The sequence below is a fragment of the Symphalangus syndactylus genome, chromosome 22, assembly GCF_028878055.3.
Source record: "Symphalangus syndactylus isolate Jambi chromosome 22, NHGRI_mSymSyn1-v2.1_pri, whole genome shotgun sequence".
NCBI classification, from domain to species: domain Eukaryota; kingdom Metazoa; phylum Chordata; class Mammalia; order Primates; family Hylobatidae; genus Symphalangus; species Symphalangus syndactylus.
This window is the reverse complement of record NC_072444.2, coordinates 41,764,626-41,782,821: the sequence shown is the minus strand read 5'-3', so window position 1 is coordinate 41,782,821 and position 18,196 is coordinate 41,764,626. Positions and strand designations below refer to the sequence as shown.

Genomic DNA, 18,196 nt, shown 5'->3' with positions numbered 1-18,196 from the left:
ATTTCTTTGTCCATGGTTTCCCTCAACTCATTGAGCATACATAAGAGTTAATTTAAAGTCTTTATCTGGTAAGTTGAGTGTCTGGACTTTCTGGAAAAAATGTTTTTGTCCATTTCTTTTTTCCTGGTAAGAGTTGGGACATTTTGAATATTGTAATATAGTAATTGTAGAAATCAGATTCTCCCCCTTTCCCATAGATTGCTATTTTGTTTGTTGAGGTTGAGGGCTGCAGTCACCCTGTTTACTAACTTTACTGTTTTTGAAAAATCTCTGTGCCTAGTTGTGTGTGGTCACTGAGGTTCCCGTTCTATTATCTGTTTGGTCAAACAGTGACCTGACAGGGAATTATTTGAATTCCTGGATCCAATACAAAAATGGGAAAAAGTGTGTTTTCTCTCTTTTAATTCCTTGGACAGGTGCTGCTTCAGCCAGAGTGGGTTGAAACAATGGCCAGCCTCTATGTTGGTCCCTCAGTGAACCATCAGACAGAACAAAATACACTACCCCATTTTGGAGGACAAAGTTTATTGCTCACTCTGGCACCAGCAGGCCACACAAGGAATGCCAGCTATCTTTCCTTCAGCTACCTGCCTCAAGGCTGGGGATGGAGGATGGTAGCTGTTACATAAAATACCAAATTTTACCAGCCCTTTTCTTCATCAAGCACTCCCCTGAATGCTGCAAGTATCTGACTAAATTCCAGAGCTCCAAAATCACTAGTTCTGACAGTTCTTGCCAGCTCACTAGTTGTTTGGTGGCAGGATGAATTCCTGGAGCTTCCTACCTTGTGCTATTTTCCATGACATGTAGCTCGTTGTTATTCTACCATTTTGTGGATAACTGTTCATTTTTTCCATAGTTATTATTGTATCCAGGTTTCCTCTCTCTTTGGGAGTAAGTTTTGGTCGTTTATATTCATCTCGAAGATCACCTATTGAATTGTATTTGGCAATTTCCTAACCCTTTTTTAGTCTCCCCCACATCTGAGATACTGCCCCCCACCCTTCCAAATCCCTGTGCTTTAGGCTTTTTCCTCTCCACCATGAGGATGCAATGCTTTGGGCCATAAGGTTTGACATAAAATGAAAGTTTTGTTTCTGGTTTTGTCTTGTTTTGTTTTTCTTTTGAAACAGAGTTTCACTCTTGTTGCCCAGGCTGGAGTGCTATGGCACAATCCTGGCTCGCTGCAACCTCTGCCTCCTGGGTTCAAGTGATCCTCCTTCTCAGCCTCCCAAGTAGCTGGGATTACAGGCATAGGCCACCACACCCAGCTAATTTTTGTATTTTTAGTAGAGATGGGGTTTTATCATGTTGGTTAGGCTAGTCTTGAACTCCTGACCTCAAGTGAGCTACCTGCCTCAGCCTCCTGAAGTGCTGGGATTACAGGCGTGAGCCACCACGACCAGCCTGTTTCTAATTATAGTTATATTTCCAAGGTTTTCGTGGCCTCCTTTTTATTAATTAGAGTGAATCCAAGTTTAGCTCTGAATCAAACATACTCCACTCACTTGCATTCTGGGAGAGTTTCCTGAGTGTTTGAGGAATTGAGCTCCCTGGAGGGAGTGTGGACTTACACATTAACCCCGAGTCCTCCCATACAGAACTGTTTTTCCTGCAGTGCCATCCATCATACATATACGGGGCAAACACATTGGGGCCAGCAGCACCAGCTAGTGATTTATTTATTTTGTTGAGGGTTTTCAAAGAGCCAGTTCTGGTATTTATTTATGGTTTGGGGTTTTTAATTCATTAATTTGTATCTATCAATCCCTTTGTCTTGCTTTCCTTGTATTTACTTTATTCTTCTCTTATTAACTTGAATTGAAAACTTACCTTATCTATTTTTCTTCTGTTCTTCATAACATTGAAAAGCATTTAAGGTCATGAATTTGCTTCATTATAACTTTGACAGCTCTCCTAGCTCTTGATATATAGGGTTTTCACGTTCCTGTTTTCTTAGCATTTTGCAATTACAGTTTTAAATTCCTCTTTGATTCAAAAGTTACTTAGAAAACAGTTGCAGTGTTTTTATGTGTATGTTTAATTTTCACATGGATGGAGATTTTGGGTTTATTTTTTGTTGTTAATCTCCATTTTTGCTGTACTGGGTCAAAGCACTGACCTGTACAATTCCTACTAGGGGAAATTTACTAGAATTCTTTTTCTTACTTTGTTGCCTAATGAATGCAATATTTTTGTAAGTGTCCCATGGGCACTGGAAAAGAACTGGGCTTCTCAGCCTGAAGGGCACAGAGTTTGATATGTAAACTATTAAGTCATCTTACTGATTACATTACTCAGAATCCCCACATTCTTATTGACTTCTCAGGCCCTTAGGGAGTTATGTTATGGTTTTCTACTCTTACTGCGTATCTTTCAGGTTTTCCTTATGTTCATGGGTGCAGTTGGAGGGGGATGATATCAACCTAGGGCCCAATATTGCTCTGGAATCCTGTTGTTTAAGGCAGATAAGCACAACTGACAAATGTCCCTGAGCAAAGGAGAAGCAGCACATCCAGGGACAGTGGCATGTTAGGGGATTTCCTAGATTCCAGGGCTTTGGACAAGCCCCTATAGAAACTACCTGGGGAGTTGCACAGAAATATGACACCAAGTTAAGGAATCTGAAATTATGCCCAGCCCCCACTTAAAATCATACCCACCTTCCCCCAAGTCTGCCCCTTTATAGCTTTAGCTCCTCTGCCCCCTTCTTAGAAGGGCACTAATCCCAGGATATACATACAAGAGTGACCATAGTGGATATACCCATATTAGCCAAATATTGGACATAATGCATACAGCCATCAAAAGTAGAATGGATAGAGTAGATTCACACATCAGAGCGCCATAGAGCAAAATACAGAAGCAGCAGCACATACAACACGAATAGGCAGGCATGTGGCAGACCCACAGCACCCTGAGCCTCGACCTCCACTGGGACTGTCTTAGTGGGCTGCCATGCCACAACAAAATTCCATAGACCAGGTGGCTTAAACAACAGACACATTTCTCACTGTACTGCAGGCTGGAAGTCCAAGATCAGGCTGCCAGCCTGATTGGGCTCTGGTGAGGAGGGCCCTTTTCCTGGCTTGCCGATGGCTGCCTTCTCATTGAATCCTCACATGGCAGAGAGAGAAAGAGACAGACAGAGAGAAAACTCTCTGGAGTCTCTTCTTAGAAGGGCACTAATCCCAGCCCTTTAACCGTAATTACCTACCAAAGGACCCACTGCCAAATAGCATCACATTGGGAATCAGGGTTTCAACTCATGAATTTGGGGGGACACAATTCAGACCCTAGCAGTAACTCCAGGGACATCCCCTGCACTGGGCCTGGACAAGCACCCATTGAGTCTAGACCCTCAGCTAAAGGACCTGCTGTCCCCTAGCTCCTGGTTCAGCACAGGTTCAGTCATCATTTGGGTTGGTCTGTGCATGGTGATGAGAACTCTGCATGCTGACCCAGCCTGGCCAGAATGCGGGAAATGTTTCTGGTGGGCAGTTCCTCAGAGCAGGAGCAGGCAGCAGCAGGCAGGAGGCAGAAGAAGGAACAGCACAAGCAAGCCAGGGTGTGTGCATGATGGGGGGATTGGGCAGGGCCACAGTGTGAAGCACAGGTCAGGAGGGGCAGGAGATGGGACTAGAACTGTAGTCTGAGACCTGGAGGCTGTGAGCACCAACCGGCAGCCTCCATCTCCATCCATGCTCAGCAAGAGGGAGGCACCCTGGAGGGTTTATGCGGGGTGGCCTGGTGGGGCCTGTGTGGGCAGTGTCCCCAGCCCTAAGATGAGGCTGACAAGTTCTGTGCTGCAGCAAGGGGACCCCTTGGGCCCACAGGGCTCAGGCTGGGGTACGGGACAGCAGCAGTTGGAGTTCATGGTGGAAGCAGAGAGGAAGAATGGATTTGAGAAGGACTGAGAGCTTTTTTTTTTTTAGGTGGAGTCTTGCTCTGTCACCAGGCTGGAGTGCTGTGGCGTGATCTCATCTCACTGCAACCTCCACCTCCTGGGTTCAAAGGATTCCCCTGCCTCAGCCTCCCGGGTAGCTGCGACTACAGGCACGTGCCACCACGCCCAGCTAATTTTTTGTATTTTTAGTAGAGACTGGGTTTCATCATGTTGGCCAGGATGGTCTTGATCTCCTGACCTCGTGATCCATCCACCTCAGCCTCCTAAAGTGCTGAGATTACAGGTGTGAGCCACCACACCCTGCCAGGACTGAGAGCTTTATTGTTGGTTGGGCAGAGTGGGAAGGAGTGAGAGGCAACTGGTGGGGAGTCACACATCAAGCTAGTGAGCAACAAGTGGGATGTCAGTTGGGAGGGACAGAACACAGGAAAAGCAGAGGCAGGTTGATGAGGGTCAGTGTGTCCTGGGACTTGTTGAGTTTAATGAGCCTATGGGAATTTGTCATGCCAGACCCCTATTAACCTCAGCAGGCCTGGCACCAGGGTCAAGAGGCCAAGTAAGAGACCCAGAGCCAGCAAAGGAGACATGGGGTTTCTTGAAGGGAACTTCCATACAGGGCAGTCCAGTGGTGGCGGGCTGGACAGGAGAACTGCCACTGTTTGTAAAACGCATGCAGTTTATGTAGCATTTTCACTTAGCACCCTTCCCCAACAACCCCCGTCTGGTAACCTTCATTTCACCCAAAGCAAAGGGTCTGGATCCCCTGTACGGTCTGTGTTCCACAGGACGGGACAGGGTCTTAGATGTTTCTCATAGATAAGGAATGAATCTCTGGGTTGGCCAATCCCGAACTCCTTGGCTCTGAACTCCCAACACACATTCAGGTGCGTCTACCATACAGGGTCATTCTTGGGGTATGCTCAAGTTATTGCTATCGGGTGCATCTGCCCTACAGAATTCCAGCAGAAATAACCAACGGGAGTGGTGGGTCTGGAAACAGGAATGTGGGCAGAGCTGAAGCTGCTCTCCTGGGAGAGGGCTGCTATTGCTGTGTGGGTATGCCTGAGAAGAGTAGCAGGGGAGGACACAGCCCACCAGCAGTCGAGGGGGGCAGGGAGTTAAGGTCCAGTGGGAAGGAGTGCAGGGATCAGGAGGTGGCCAGCCAGAAGACATGAGATGGGAGAAGCTACATGTGAGGATTCTGATGCAGGGCATGCATGGAGCCCCACAGGATGACATCAGATCTGTCCACTGCTCCACAGCATTTCCTGACTGACTCCATCTGCCCTGCAGACCCACCTGCCCTTCAGACCCACCTGCCCTGGGGTTTCCTTTAGATCTAGCTGACCAGATGCCCTTGTGGGAGCCTGGAGGCTGGAGGAGAGTGGATGGTGAGACCCAGGCCTCCAGCTCTCACCCTGCCAGGCCACAGGTCAGGGCTACCAGGTTTTAAGCCCAAACCGAGGTCTGAGGGGAGTTGGTGGGCAGGTGGCGGGTAGCTGGAAAACACAGTCAAGGAATCATAGGCAGTTGCGACATGGCTTTATTCTCTCTCTGGGCGTGAGCCGTACGTACAGCGCCAGCAGTACCTTTTACAGACAATAGCAGCTCTGGGCCAACCACGAGTTCACGTGAGTGGTCACTTAATGCATCTCACATGGCATGGTTATATAACATGTGGAGTTGTGCACCTTCACTTCAAACCTGCTGAGTCATACTGTGCCAGAGGGTCACCTCGACCTACCCCTGACTGAAGTGCAGCCATTTCCCTTACGAGGGCTGTGCCCTCTAACTGAAGCCCTGGCTTCTCTGAGCAGCTCTTCCTACAACCACAGCTTCCCCTGGGTTCTGGTTCAGCCCCTGCCTGGTTCCACAGCATGCCTACAGGTCCCTCCACCCTGCCCCACTGTCCTCAACAGTCCCCTCATCGACCCCTCCTCCAGCACCCAGGTCGAGTGTGTCCTCTGTTTCCTGCTGGAACTCTTTCCAGTACATCACTTTCATGCCAAGCTATCTCAGACAAGGCTCGTTTATTTGCAAGGGAGAAAAGTATGCCTAAGCCACTGTGTCAGGGGCTCTATGATCATTCTCAGGCTTGACGATTCTCCAGTAGGGCTTACAGGACTCAGAAAAAGGTATCATAATCACATTTATGGTTTATCTCAGTGAAAGGATATGGATTCAACCAGCAGAAGGAAAGGGCACATGAGTGATATCCAAGAGACTCCAGGTGTGAGCTTCCAGGTGTCCCCTCTCAGTGGAGTGTGACATGTTTTCTCAGTTCAGGGATATACTATTATACTCCCAGCAATGATGTGTGACAACCTGTGTGAAGTGTTCCCAACAGGGAAGCTCACCCAAACCTTTGTGTCCAGAAGTTTTATTGGAGGACAGTCACATAAGCATGCAGCTTCTGCATGACTGACCTCAACTACTCAGACTCCAGCCTGCCCCTAAGCAAAAGCAGGGGTTCACCATACAGCACATTGTCAGGATAAACTTACCTAGTCAAACTGGCACAGCTGACCCAAAGCCTCAGGCATGCAAAAACACTTAGAAGCAGAATATTCTAAGATGTCACAGGTAATCTTCCAGGAGTAGACAAGGACCAGTCCTGAAAACAGACCTTTACTTGGAAAGTGCAGGATTTCAGCAACTCAAGCCTCCTGAGTTACCTCTTTCCTGCCTAGTATCAAAGAAGACTATTATAAGGACTGCCCCGGGACTAGACAGGGCTAATGGCTGGGGAAGCAGAACAGAGCAGAGAAGGCATCAGCCACCAGGGTTCCCTCCCCTCTCTTGCAGGGGCCACCTGGTCTGTCTTTCCTACTTCTTCCTGCTCTCTACTTTCTTGTCTTCCCTCCTCTTCTCCCCTCTTCTCTCCTCCGCACCCTACCCTTTCCTTCTCTCTCTGTCTCTGTATCTCCCTCTTCCTCTCTTTCCTTCCCTTCCTCCCACTAAATACCAGCATCCTCCTCTTCTTACAGGCACAGGAGCCAAAGGGGGCTGCCCCAGCCCACCTGCCCTACATGTTCTCTTGGTTCAGGTACAATTGCAGTTGTCTGAGGCTAAAAGTAAAACAAACTGGTTTTCTCTATACACACAACAATTCTGCGAGCAAGTGTGTGGAGGTTTTTTTCCACACCAAACAATTTTCCGATTCTCTGTGGACGCCAACTGGGCGTCCTACAATTTAACTCAATTCTGGCACTAACTGCCCAGAGTTAGCACAGATCCCACAGGCTCAGGGCCATAAGACTTCCCCAGACTTCAGATGCCAGTTGCAAGCCCCAGATTGTCACCTGTGCTTCTGACCAACCAGAAATAAATCAAAAGTTTCTTAAACCCCCTCCTTATGTTCAATAATTTACTGGAACAGCTCACAGAACTCAGGAAAATGGTTTATTGTTTATTTTACTGTTTATCTACCAATTTATTACAATGGATAGAACTCAGGAACAGCCAATAGAAGCAATGCACAGGACAAGCTATGGGGGCCTCTCATGAACCCAGAAGCTCTCCAAATCCCGTCATGTGGGGGTTTCACAGAGGGTCGATTACATAGTTGGGATTGATTAAATCACTGGCCACGAGACTGAACTTGATCCCCAGCCCCTCTTCCCTGCCAGCAGGTGGGGGAGAGGCTGAAAGTTTCGACCTTCTAATCACACAGCTGGTCCAGCCCCGTCCTCCAAGAGTCACCTCACTGGCATGAATTCAGGTGTGGTTGAAAGGGTCTTGCTGTGAGTAACAGAAGGTGCTCCTCTCACCCCCATCACTCAGAGAATGCCAAGGGTATTAGGAGCCCTGTGCCAGGAGCCGGGGGCTAAGACCACATATGTATTTCTTATGATGTCACAACATCGCGGATGCCCAATTCCAAATGGCTGGGAGAGAGAAACTGAGGGGACCACTGGGGTCAGATGCCCACACCTGGTCCAGCCAGCCACGTCAGAGAAGGGGGTGTAGAGAAAGGACATGTGGAATGGGGACACTCCCCGAAGCATGTCTACTCAGCAGGCACAGTGCTTGGCACCAGCAATGGCCAGAGAGACCCAGGAGCTCACAGAACCGTACGGGAGGAGTGAAGAGGCCAAGCCGCCCATACCAGCTGGAGAAGTCGTCAGCTAGCACCCTGGCGCCACTGGAGACTGGAAACCAGCTAAGATGAGCTCTGGCAAAAATGATATGCCCTCACTGCCCTGAGGGGCATTTTGGTCTGATGCTGTTCTCAAGGCTCCTTGGTGGACATAACTGGCCCTGGGGTAAGGGGCAGATAAACTTGAGCAGGAACACAGGTGGTGCCATAAAGAAAGGGACCCAGATGCCAAGCTGCGGGCTTTTTATCCTGCATTATTAGGACCCTTTTAACAGAGAAGTAAGGATCACAGAATGAAAAGGACAACAAAGACCTCCACGAGGGCCATCAGCTTTAAAGAAGAAGTAGGCTGGTGGGTAATCGAGGCTGGTATGTAATGGAGGCTGGTGGGTAATGGAGGCTGGTATGTAATGGAGGCTGGTGGGTAACAGAGACTGGCAGGTAATAAAGGCTGGTATGTAATAGAGGCTGGTGGATAATAGAGGCTGGTGGATAATGGAGACTGGTGGGTAATGGAGGCTGGTAGGTCATGGAGGCTGGTGGGTAATGGAGGCTGGTGGGTAATGGAGGCTGGTGGGTAATGGAGGCTGGTGGGTAACGAGGTTGGTGAGTAATGGAGGTTGGTGAGTAATGGAGGTTGATGGGTAATGGAGGCTGGTAGGTCATGGAGGCTGGTAGGTTATGGAGGCTGGTAGGTTATGGAGGCTGGTGGGTAATCGAGGCTGGTGGATAATGGAACTTGGTGGGTAATGAAGGCTGGTGGGTAATGAAGGCTGGTACGTAATGGAAGCTGATGGACTGAGGATCTGTGGGAGGCTGAGTGGGGTGAGGCTGAAGCCACCAGGCAGCTGCTTTGGCCTGAGTGCAGCAGCAGTGCAGAAGTGACTGTGCTTGGACCGGCCACTGGGCAGGTGAGAGACAGTGTGCGAGAAGTGAGGGGAACAGGCTGGACAAGCCACCATCAGGCTACATAGGACCCGTGCTCAGCGGTGACACTATGTGGTGGGGCCAGGCAGCCACAGAGGAAATGGGACTGTTGTTAAGCGGAGTAAGACCCAGGACAGCCAAAGGGCGGGGAGGCCTTACCCGGAGAGAGAGGGGCTGGAAATCCTCCTAAATAAAGTGGGGGAGGTTCAAGCCCTTAGCTGGAAAAATAAAAATGAGAACATATATCTGCATGCAGCTGGGGAAGTGGGCAGGAGCTCACCCACCTACACACCAGGCACAGAAGGCACCTGCCTCCTTGCCCCTCCTGCCCTCCACTTCTGAAACCCAGACTCAAGACTCATCCTGGTTACTCTCACAACAAGGTGAGGCTGGGACTGGATCAAAGGCTATTTCTTCCAAGGAAATGTATTGCTGAACACACTGAAACCAAAGCACAGAACATCTCAGGGTGACATTCTGGACTTAGGAAACGGGAGCCCTGTTAAGGCCAGAGGGACCTTCCTGCTGCCACTACCAGAAGTTGGGCTGGCCCCAACCCAGTCACAGAGTCACAAATAGTAAATATGTCCAGAGCACTTTCCAACATCATGGTGCCACCGGCTCCCAGAAGGCTTCTAAGGCACCTGAGCCAGCCCTTCCAGCAGGGACACTGGGGCCTCCAGAAACTGGTGTGGCCCTCGCACACGTCTCCAGCACAGTCCTTCTTACCCATCCCCCAGGCGAGGCACTTAACCCCCCCTGAGCTGCTGTTTATCCATCAGTAAAATGGATAGAATAATATCAATCTCACGATGGTGTTATTTAGATTTATTTATTAATGCTGGCAATATACTCAGAGCCCTCAAGATTAAAGCAATAGATCATCAGGAAATATTATGGCACCCTGTTGCCATAGCAATGGTTCCATTCTTCCGGCTCCTCCTTGAGCCCTGCTGCAGCATCAGGCTCAGAGGGTCTGGGAAGCAGAGCTGCACCAACCAGGGCATTAACACTAACAACAGCGATAATTAAATTACACAGAGAGGAAGCCCATGAAATATGTATGGGAGAGAAATGGATTTGATTCATTTAGGCAAATGGGCATGTTTTCCCATTAGAAGTGGCTCCCTGGAGCCTGTGGCTGGCTCTCTGCAGCACTCATTTCTTTAGATAAAGCAAGGGATTAGGGGGTTCTGGAAGACGCCTAAGTCAGGGGCGGAAGTGGGGCAGAGATCCAAATTCTGTGCAACCTTCCTGAAAACACAGCCGCTGCCCCAGGCCCAGGGGGGCGGGGCTCCTACTGCAGAAGGACCCTGGGTCTGGCCCTCACCCGGCACTCATGAGCAGCTTCCGCAACTCCCTAGTTGTCTCTTCTGTGAAACGGGGTGACACTGGGGATGACCTGAGATTGTTGTGATAACTCAAGGAAAGAGGCAGTGGCTCCTCCAGTGGTGACCCCTGAAGGAGTGGGGCTCTCTGTGCTGAGGAGATGCTTGGCCTCAGAGCCAAGGCGGGAACGCTGTCTGCCTGCCATTGGCCATCCAACGCACCATCCAGCGAGAGCATACAGCAGCCTCATGATGCAGAGGCATCAAAGAGGCCCATGAAGCAGAGGCATCAAAGCTAGGTGCATCTCCCAGTCTTCTTCATCCGTTCCTTTTCCTCACCCTCCCAGGCTAGCCCAGCCCAGGTCACCCTTTTGGGTGGCCATGTCCACCCTGAGTGGCCCTGCCTCTGTAGAGGCCTTAGGGACAGGGACGCAGCCTCATCTGCCTGCTCTCTTCCTGTCTAGGATGGGGTGAGCCTCAGCCACCACTTTCTGATCCCAGAGACAGATGTCACTGTCCTGTTGGGAGCTGCTACAGCTTTGGCCAGCAGCCTGAAGTAAGCCTGATGCCAGAGGCCTGGGCCCCTGAAGGGAAGGGCTGGAGCCCTCTATAGACGGCCTTCCCTGGGATGGCTCAGTTCAGACCGGGAGGGTCAGGCTAGGAGCACGGGGCCCAGGCCCACTCCCGGAGGCTTCTCTCTCCAGCAAGGCCACCACCCACTGCTCCTCCACTCACGCAGCTGGGAAGGGCTGGCTGTGCCTTGGGCCCACCGCCCTCCTTTCTTGGTCACAGTCTACTTGCAGAGGCTCCACCGTCCAAAAAGATCTCGGGAAAGGCCCCTCCAGCACCTGTACTTCATGCCGTGGAGTGAACTCGAATCCCCATGGTAACTGAGAGAACAACAGTGTTCAGTGCGCACTCTACCCCAAGACAGCCCCTGAGGCGGTGCTGCCACCACGCCCGCTTTACAGGTGAAGAAACTGAGGCTCAGTGAGCCAGTCACCACCCACAGTCAGAGGGCATCAGCCGGACAGGACTCAGATCCAGCTCGGGCCTCTCTCCCCGGAAGATTCGTGTTCATGACTGACGGAGGACTCCGTCCTTTGGTAAATCCCAGGCCCATGCCTGTGTGTGCCGGGGTGGGCACCCTGACTTAGTCCCTTGCTGCATCCCTCAACTGTTCAGCCCAGGCAACATCCCCAGCCCCTCAGGGGTTTTACAGGTCCTCTGCCATCTGAGTGTGCCTGTAATGACCAGGGGGAAAGAGCTCCTGAGGACAGAGACAACATGCCGCACACAGCTCCTAAGGAGCCCGGGTCTCAGTGACCTACACAGCAGCCAGGCCCATGAATACCCACCCACATGGCTAGGGAAGGTTGGGGGTGCCTCCCTATGGGGCCAACTGGGCTACTGCCAAGCAGCCCTATGAGGTTGCCAAGGGGCACCCTGAGCCGGAAGTCCAGGGCCCCAGGAGCTCAGCCCAGGTGCTCTTCGTTTACCTGGACACTGTCTGGGTCTGGTTCTGACATCATCTTTGGTGGCTGCCAACTCTTCTCATAGCTGGGCCCCCCTCCAGACCAGGAGCTTCTAACAGGCAGGGACGGAGCCTGATTCACCTGGGGCCTGAGCCTCCCACCTGCACTCCCTGCAGGTGTCGAACCAGCTCTCTGATTCCAAGGCCCAGCCTCTCTCTTCCCACCTCGTGGAGGCTCAAAAGGACTGACAGCTCCCTTCCACTAAGGCCCTCAGCCCAGACCCCTCTCCCGTGGCTCAGGGTTAGTGAGCAGAAATGGCCATGGCCTTGCTCTCAGACATTCTAGCCACTCAGCAGCACCCCTCGCCCTTGCCACGGGCCAGGCACTGTTCTGGGCATGGAAGAGACTGGGGGAACAAAGCAAATCGAAACCCCAGCCCTGGAGATGCTCACATTCTGGCGAGGGAAAGAAAAGACACCCATCTCCGTGGGACATCACTGAGCACTGTGGCGAGAGGATGCGGCAGGGCAGGGGGCAGTGCTGGGGCAACAGGGAGGTGGCAGCACGTGCCAAGGCCCTGTGGCGCAGCCTGCCTGAAGTGTCCAGGTAAACGAAGAGCACCTGGGCTGAGCTCCTGGGGCCCTGGTGGGGGCCTAGTACCTGCCAGGTCCTTCATAGCCACCATATCCCTGGAGCCCCACAGCCATCTGATAAGAGTTAGCCCTGTTTTGCTGTTGAGGAAACTGAGGCCCAGAGATCTTTGATGGCTTTCTAAAGGTCACCCACAGTGTATGATTTGATCCTAGTCTGCCTCGCTCCAAAGCCTGTGTGTGTCCACGTGCCCCCACCGAAACGCTGTGAGTCCCGCCCCCCACCTGCCCCCACCATAATGCTGTGAGTCCCGCCCCCCACCTGCCCCCACTGTAACGCTGTGGGTCCCCCCCAACCTGCCCCCACCATAGCTCTGTGGGTCCCACTTCCCCACCTACCCCCACCATAATGCTGTGGGTCCCACCCCCCCACACCTGCCCCCACCATAATGCTGTGGGTCCCATCCCCCCACCTACCCCCACCATAATGCTGTGGGTCCCGCCCCCCCACCTACCCCCACCATAATGCTGTGGGTACCCCCACCATAGCTCTGTGGGTCCCACTTCCCCACCTGCCCCCACCATAATGCTGTGGGTCCCACCCCCCCACCTGCCCCCACTGTAACGCTGTGGGTCCCACCCCCCCACACCTGCCCCCACCATAATGCTGTGAGTCTCGTGCCCTTCCTGCCCCCATCGTAACGCTGTGGGGTCCTGCCCCACACCTGCCCCCACCATAATGCTGTGAGTCCCGCTCCCCACCTGCTCCCGCCATAACGCTGTGGGGCCGGCTCCCCAGCGCCTTGCCCAGGCCCAGGCGTCGATGTTCCTCCCGAGGAACGATTGAGTGCATGAATGAACACTGAGATGCACCTGGGTGCGGTGGCCTCCTGAGCCCTGCTGACAGGGGAGAGGGTCTGCCTGGACAGGGGACTGGCCCGGGCTCTCTTCAGAGCAGGCGGCACCACCCGCAGGGGCCATGGCTGGGAATGTGTCCACTGCTGCTGGGCAGCCTCAGCCAAGCCCAAGGGAGGCAGAACCGTGGCCTCCGGTCAGTGTCCCTTTGCCCAGCTCCAGGCCCAGGGTGGGCATCGTGGGTGATCAGCAGGGGCCATACCCCACCCAAAGGTGCCTCCCCACACCTGGACTGACGGCCCCTGAAGGGCGGTAGGAGGGAAAGACACTGGGACCCCCGGGTGCTCCTGTCCCTCTCTCCAGCCTCCCCATCTCCTGCCTTCACCCTGAGAGTCCCAGCCACACTGGGCTGCCACTGGTTTCCTGCAGGGAGCTGCTTGGCCAGGGGCTGGGCATGGTGTCTCTCCACCTAGAAGGTTCTACATGGCCACTCCTGAGACTCATCTCAGACACTGGCTTCCCCAGGTGGCCTCCCTACCCCAGGGCTCTGTCAGGCCCCTCTGGGCTTCCCCTTTCAACACCCGGCCCACAATGGGGTGGCTGCTGGTCAGGGCTGCAAGGCTCACTGCAGACCTTGTCCCGGGAACAGCCCCAGACAGCTCATCCTGCCGCCCTCTGTCTCCAGAAAGCCACCAGAAAGCATCTGGGGATGGAACCAAGCCACCTCTGCTCGTCTCCGGCAACATGTTGGTTTTTTCCCAGAGTGCTGCAAATCCATTTCCCTGACAGTGATGGGAATGGGTATTGTCAGTGGTAGGAGAGCACATTATGAATGATTCCACTTGAGTCCATTTTTAAAAGGAGGAAATCAATATGTGCTTCCCGGCAGCGTCCACTCGCCTCCCTTGACCTCTGCTCAGCCACCAGCTGCTCCCTGCCACCACCCTCTCTCCTCCTTCCTTCCCAGAAGGGGCCAGCCCTTTCTGGGAACTGCCGCCAAAGCCTCGGGGAAATTGAGCTTCTCTTCCGGGGAAACTGCTGGCTGTGGGCTGAGGCACCCATGCCGGCCCGAGGGTGAAAGAAGCAGATCTCCAAGAGGTTCTGTGCTGGAGGAACTCCCAGGACTCTACCTGCATGAGCCTTGCCTGCCTTGCGTTGGCCATAACCAGCATTCACACACATTGCAAAACTCATGGGAACGTCAAGATGGCAGGCCTAGGATCCACCTGAGGGGCAAGGAAACAACCTCAGAGGTGAGGCAACACCCACGGACACACAGCTAAAAGGTGGCAAAATCTGGATGCTGAGCCGGGCTGCAGCTGACAGCTCCAGGAACCAGTCCTAGGGCCACACCACCCACATTCAAACCCAGCTCCATCACCTACCAGCTGTGTGACCCTGGACAAGTCAATGTTTACAAACCTCCATGCACTCGCCTTTAGAACAAGACAAGGCTGGCCAGGCGTGGTGGCTCACTACTGTAATCCCTGAACACTTTGGGAGGCCGAGGAGGGTGGATCACTTGAGGTCAGGAGTTCGAGACCAGCCTGGCCAACATGGTGAAACCCTATCTCTACTAAAAATACAAAAATTAGCCAGGTGTGGTGGCACATGCCTGTAATCCCAGCTACTCGGGAGGCTGAGGCAGGAGAATTGCTTGAACCTGGGAGGTGGAGGTTGCAGTGAGCTGAGATCACAATGCTGCCCTCCAGCCTGGGCTCAGAATGAGACTCCGTCTCAAAAAAAAAAAGAACAAGACAAGGCTAATATAACCTACATGCGGCAATGTGAGCCCGTCCAGAAAGGGCCTAGCCAGCACCAGTCCGTTTCTTCCCCTGGCTGGTCTCCCAGGGACCTCAGTGTGCTCTTCAGAGAAGGCTGCAAACTTTGTTCAAATGCTTCCAGGGGCCGACCCAGCTACGCCCCTGCCAGGAAGCCTGCAGCCTCAATGATAACAGCAGGATGGTCTTCTTGGCCTCAGGCTAAGGTTGAAAATGAGTGTTTAATAAAAATTCTCTTTATTAACTCTCCCTCACCCCAAAGTTGGGCCATTGTTTTTCTGTTCTGCTTTAGAAGCATTTCCCCAAATGCAGTCTCTGGAAGCGATGTAACTCAACAAAGATACCGAGACAAGCAATCGCCTCTCAGCCGTGGCACCAACCGACTGGCTCTGTGACCTGAGACTCCATCCTTCCCGCTCTGGGCCTCAGTTTCCCCTGCTGTAAAGGGTTGCACCACATGAATCACCAGGGCTCCTCTAGATAGGAGCAGCTCCTTCTTTCTGAACAAGAGGCATTTTCCACAGGGCCTGTTGTCAGTCAAGATCAGCTTTCCTGCCCTGAGACAGTCCACAACCTCATTGTAGTGACTTAATCAGAGATACAGTCTGTGCCATACCATCTTGAACATGCCTGATCTCGTGTGATCTCAGAAGCTAAACAGGGTTGTGCCTGATTAGTATTTGGATGGGAGACCACCCAAGAATACTGGGTGCTGTAGGCTTTTGTAAAAAATAAAAATAGAAAAGAAATCAGAGATGCAGCATTGCTCACACTGAATCCCACGAGAAGGGCAGGGCTCCCCTACACGTTCCCTCATGCCAAGTCTAGAGTTTGGGGTCTCTCCTCCGGAATTTGGCTGATTAGTAGAAAAGGCAGAAAGAATTTTGAGAGGCCTCACATTAGAAATTAAGTGCCCAGCCTGGAGGCCACTCTCAACTCATCACTTCGCTACCATCGAAGCCAGAACCAGTTACTCTGCCCCAGCCAACCACAGGGAAACCAGGATGGGTCCCCTTCCATATCCCCAAAAGTGGAGACCTGGGAGTATCATCGGCAAACATCCCAATGACCACCACCCGCGCATGGCCATATCAGCCACCCTCAAGCTTCCCACAGCGGGGGCTTGGTGGGGGGCTGCCTGGTGGTGAGAGAGGAGGGGAGCAGGTGGGTGCCACCTGGCCCTTGCACCACCTCCCTCTGAGCCCTGGCAGAGAAGAGGGGGAGGCCCAGGCCAGACGGGCTCTCTATGAGAGCTTTGCAGGCCTGAGGGACTAGGAGCAGATGGTGCCACTGCCAGGCAGAGGGGCCAGACTCTGCTGCACAAACCCAGCGCTCATCTGAGGACACAGAGTGACTCCTGCATCCGAGTGTCTTCACGAGAGCACCATGCACGGGGCAGCTTCATGGGAAGACAGAGCAGGAAAGGGATTGTGCTAGGGGAGCTTTGGGCATCCCAGAAATGCAGTCATGTGGTGAGGGAAGGGCCAGAGGAGGGGAGGCGAGGAAGAGAATTGGGGAGTCACTGATGGTCATGCAGCTTCATGCTCACATCAGGGCCTGCCTGCCAGGAGAAGAACTCCCCAGTGCCCCAAGAACAGCCCAGAGAGGTCCTAACTGCAGAAGCAGGGGGGCTGCACAGGCACAGGAGGGTAGACTCTGGGGAGTTAGGGTGGCCACCCTGGGGCCACACTGACTGCATCATTCAGCAGTGCCAGCCTCAGCCAAAAGCAAATGTCTGCCCAAGGCTCCCAGACAGTGTTCAGTCATTCCTCACTCATCTCATGAACTAGGGTCAGGCACCAGCAGCATCGAACCCTGCCCCGAGATGGCCACTGGAGGAGGTGTTGGAAGCCCCCCCTGCACCCGCTCCCTTCTGCCATCCTGTGTCCCTCTGAACTCTCCAGCACCAGACCTCAGATGAAGCCCCATGCAGAGCTGCCGCACGCCAGGCAGGCAGGACATCACGCCCCCTGGCAGCATCCGCAGGAGCGTCAGAGGCACGTGAACCAGAGCAACTCCATCTTGAATAGGCTAGGGGCTGGGTAAAATAAGGCTGAGATCTACTGGGCTGCATTCCCAGATGGTTAGGCATTCAAAGTCACAGGATGAGATAGGAGGTCAGCACAAAATATCAGGCCATAAAGAGCTTGCTGATAAAACAGCCTGCAGTAAAGAAGCCGGCCAAAACCCACCAAAACCAAGATGGTGACGAGAGTGACCTCTGGTCATCCTCACTGCTACACTCCCATCAGCGCAATGACAGTTTACAAATGCCAAGGCAACGCCAGGAAGTTACCCTGAGTGGTTTCAAAAGGGGAGGCATGAATAATCCACCCCTTGTTTAGCACATCATCAAGAAATATCCATAAACATGGGCACCCAGCAGCCCTCAGGGCTGTCCTGCCTACGAAGTAGCCATTCTTTGTTCCTTTACTTACTTGATAAACTTGCTTTCACTTCACCCCAAATTCCTTCTTGTGCAAGATTCAAGAACCCTCTCTTGGGGTCTGGATCGGGACCCCTTTCCGGTAACAGGAGGGTGCCAGCTAAGTCAGCAGGTTACTACTCCGACTACACATGAGAGGCCACAGGGGCCGCAAGAACCTTGACTTGCTCCTGCTGACAAATCACCCAGTAGGGACTAGACCCAGCCAGGCCACCTCAGGAGAGAAGGGAGGGCCCCGGGCCGGCAGCTACTGCACTTTTTCCTGCACTGCTTCTATCAGGGAACCAGAGCAGGGGTATGGGGAGCACCTGCCCGACTCCACTCCGGAAATGGAGATAGTCCTCGGAAAAAAATCCTCCTCCTGACTTGGATTTGCCCCCAAGGAGGCTGTAACTCCTAAGCCTCTTCCTCTGCACCCTCAGGGCCCACCTACCCCACTAAGATAACTTCTGCTTTTTACAAAGCAAAATTCCAAGAATAGGGCATGCTTTTGTAGCCTGCTTTTTTGTGTTAATTCATAGGTTTAGTAAACCTTTCCCTGGCTGCCTCACCTTCATTCTAATCAGCTGCCCACATTACACAGTGATTCCCAAGGGCAAAAAGAAAAGAAAAAAGTAAATAACGCAAAAACTCACTGTAAGGAAAGGAAAAATGTAAATAACTCATAAACTCACTGTTCCCACATTGGTCTAGTACTTCCTCCAGCCTTTTTTCTCCGCATAACTTCTGTTTGTTTACAAAGCAAAATTGCAAGAAGTGGGGGGCGGGGCGGGGGCCATTTTGTAGCC

The 18,196-nt window shown here is 52.6% G+C and overlaps 1 pseudogene; it reads left to right on the top strand.

Moving 5' to 3' along the window:
• Positions 1–15,565: 15,565 nt before the first annotated feature.
• LOC129472748 (uncharacterized) lies at positions 15,566–15,683 on the top strand (annotated as a pseudogene).
• The last annotated feature ends 2,513 nt before the right edge of the window (positions 15,684–18,196 follow it).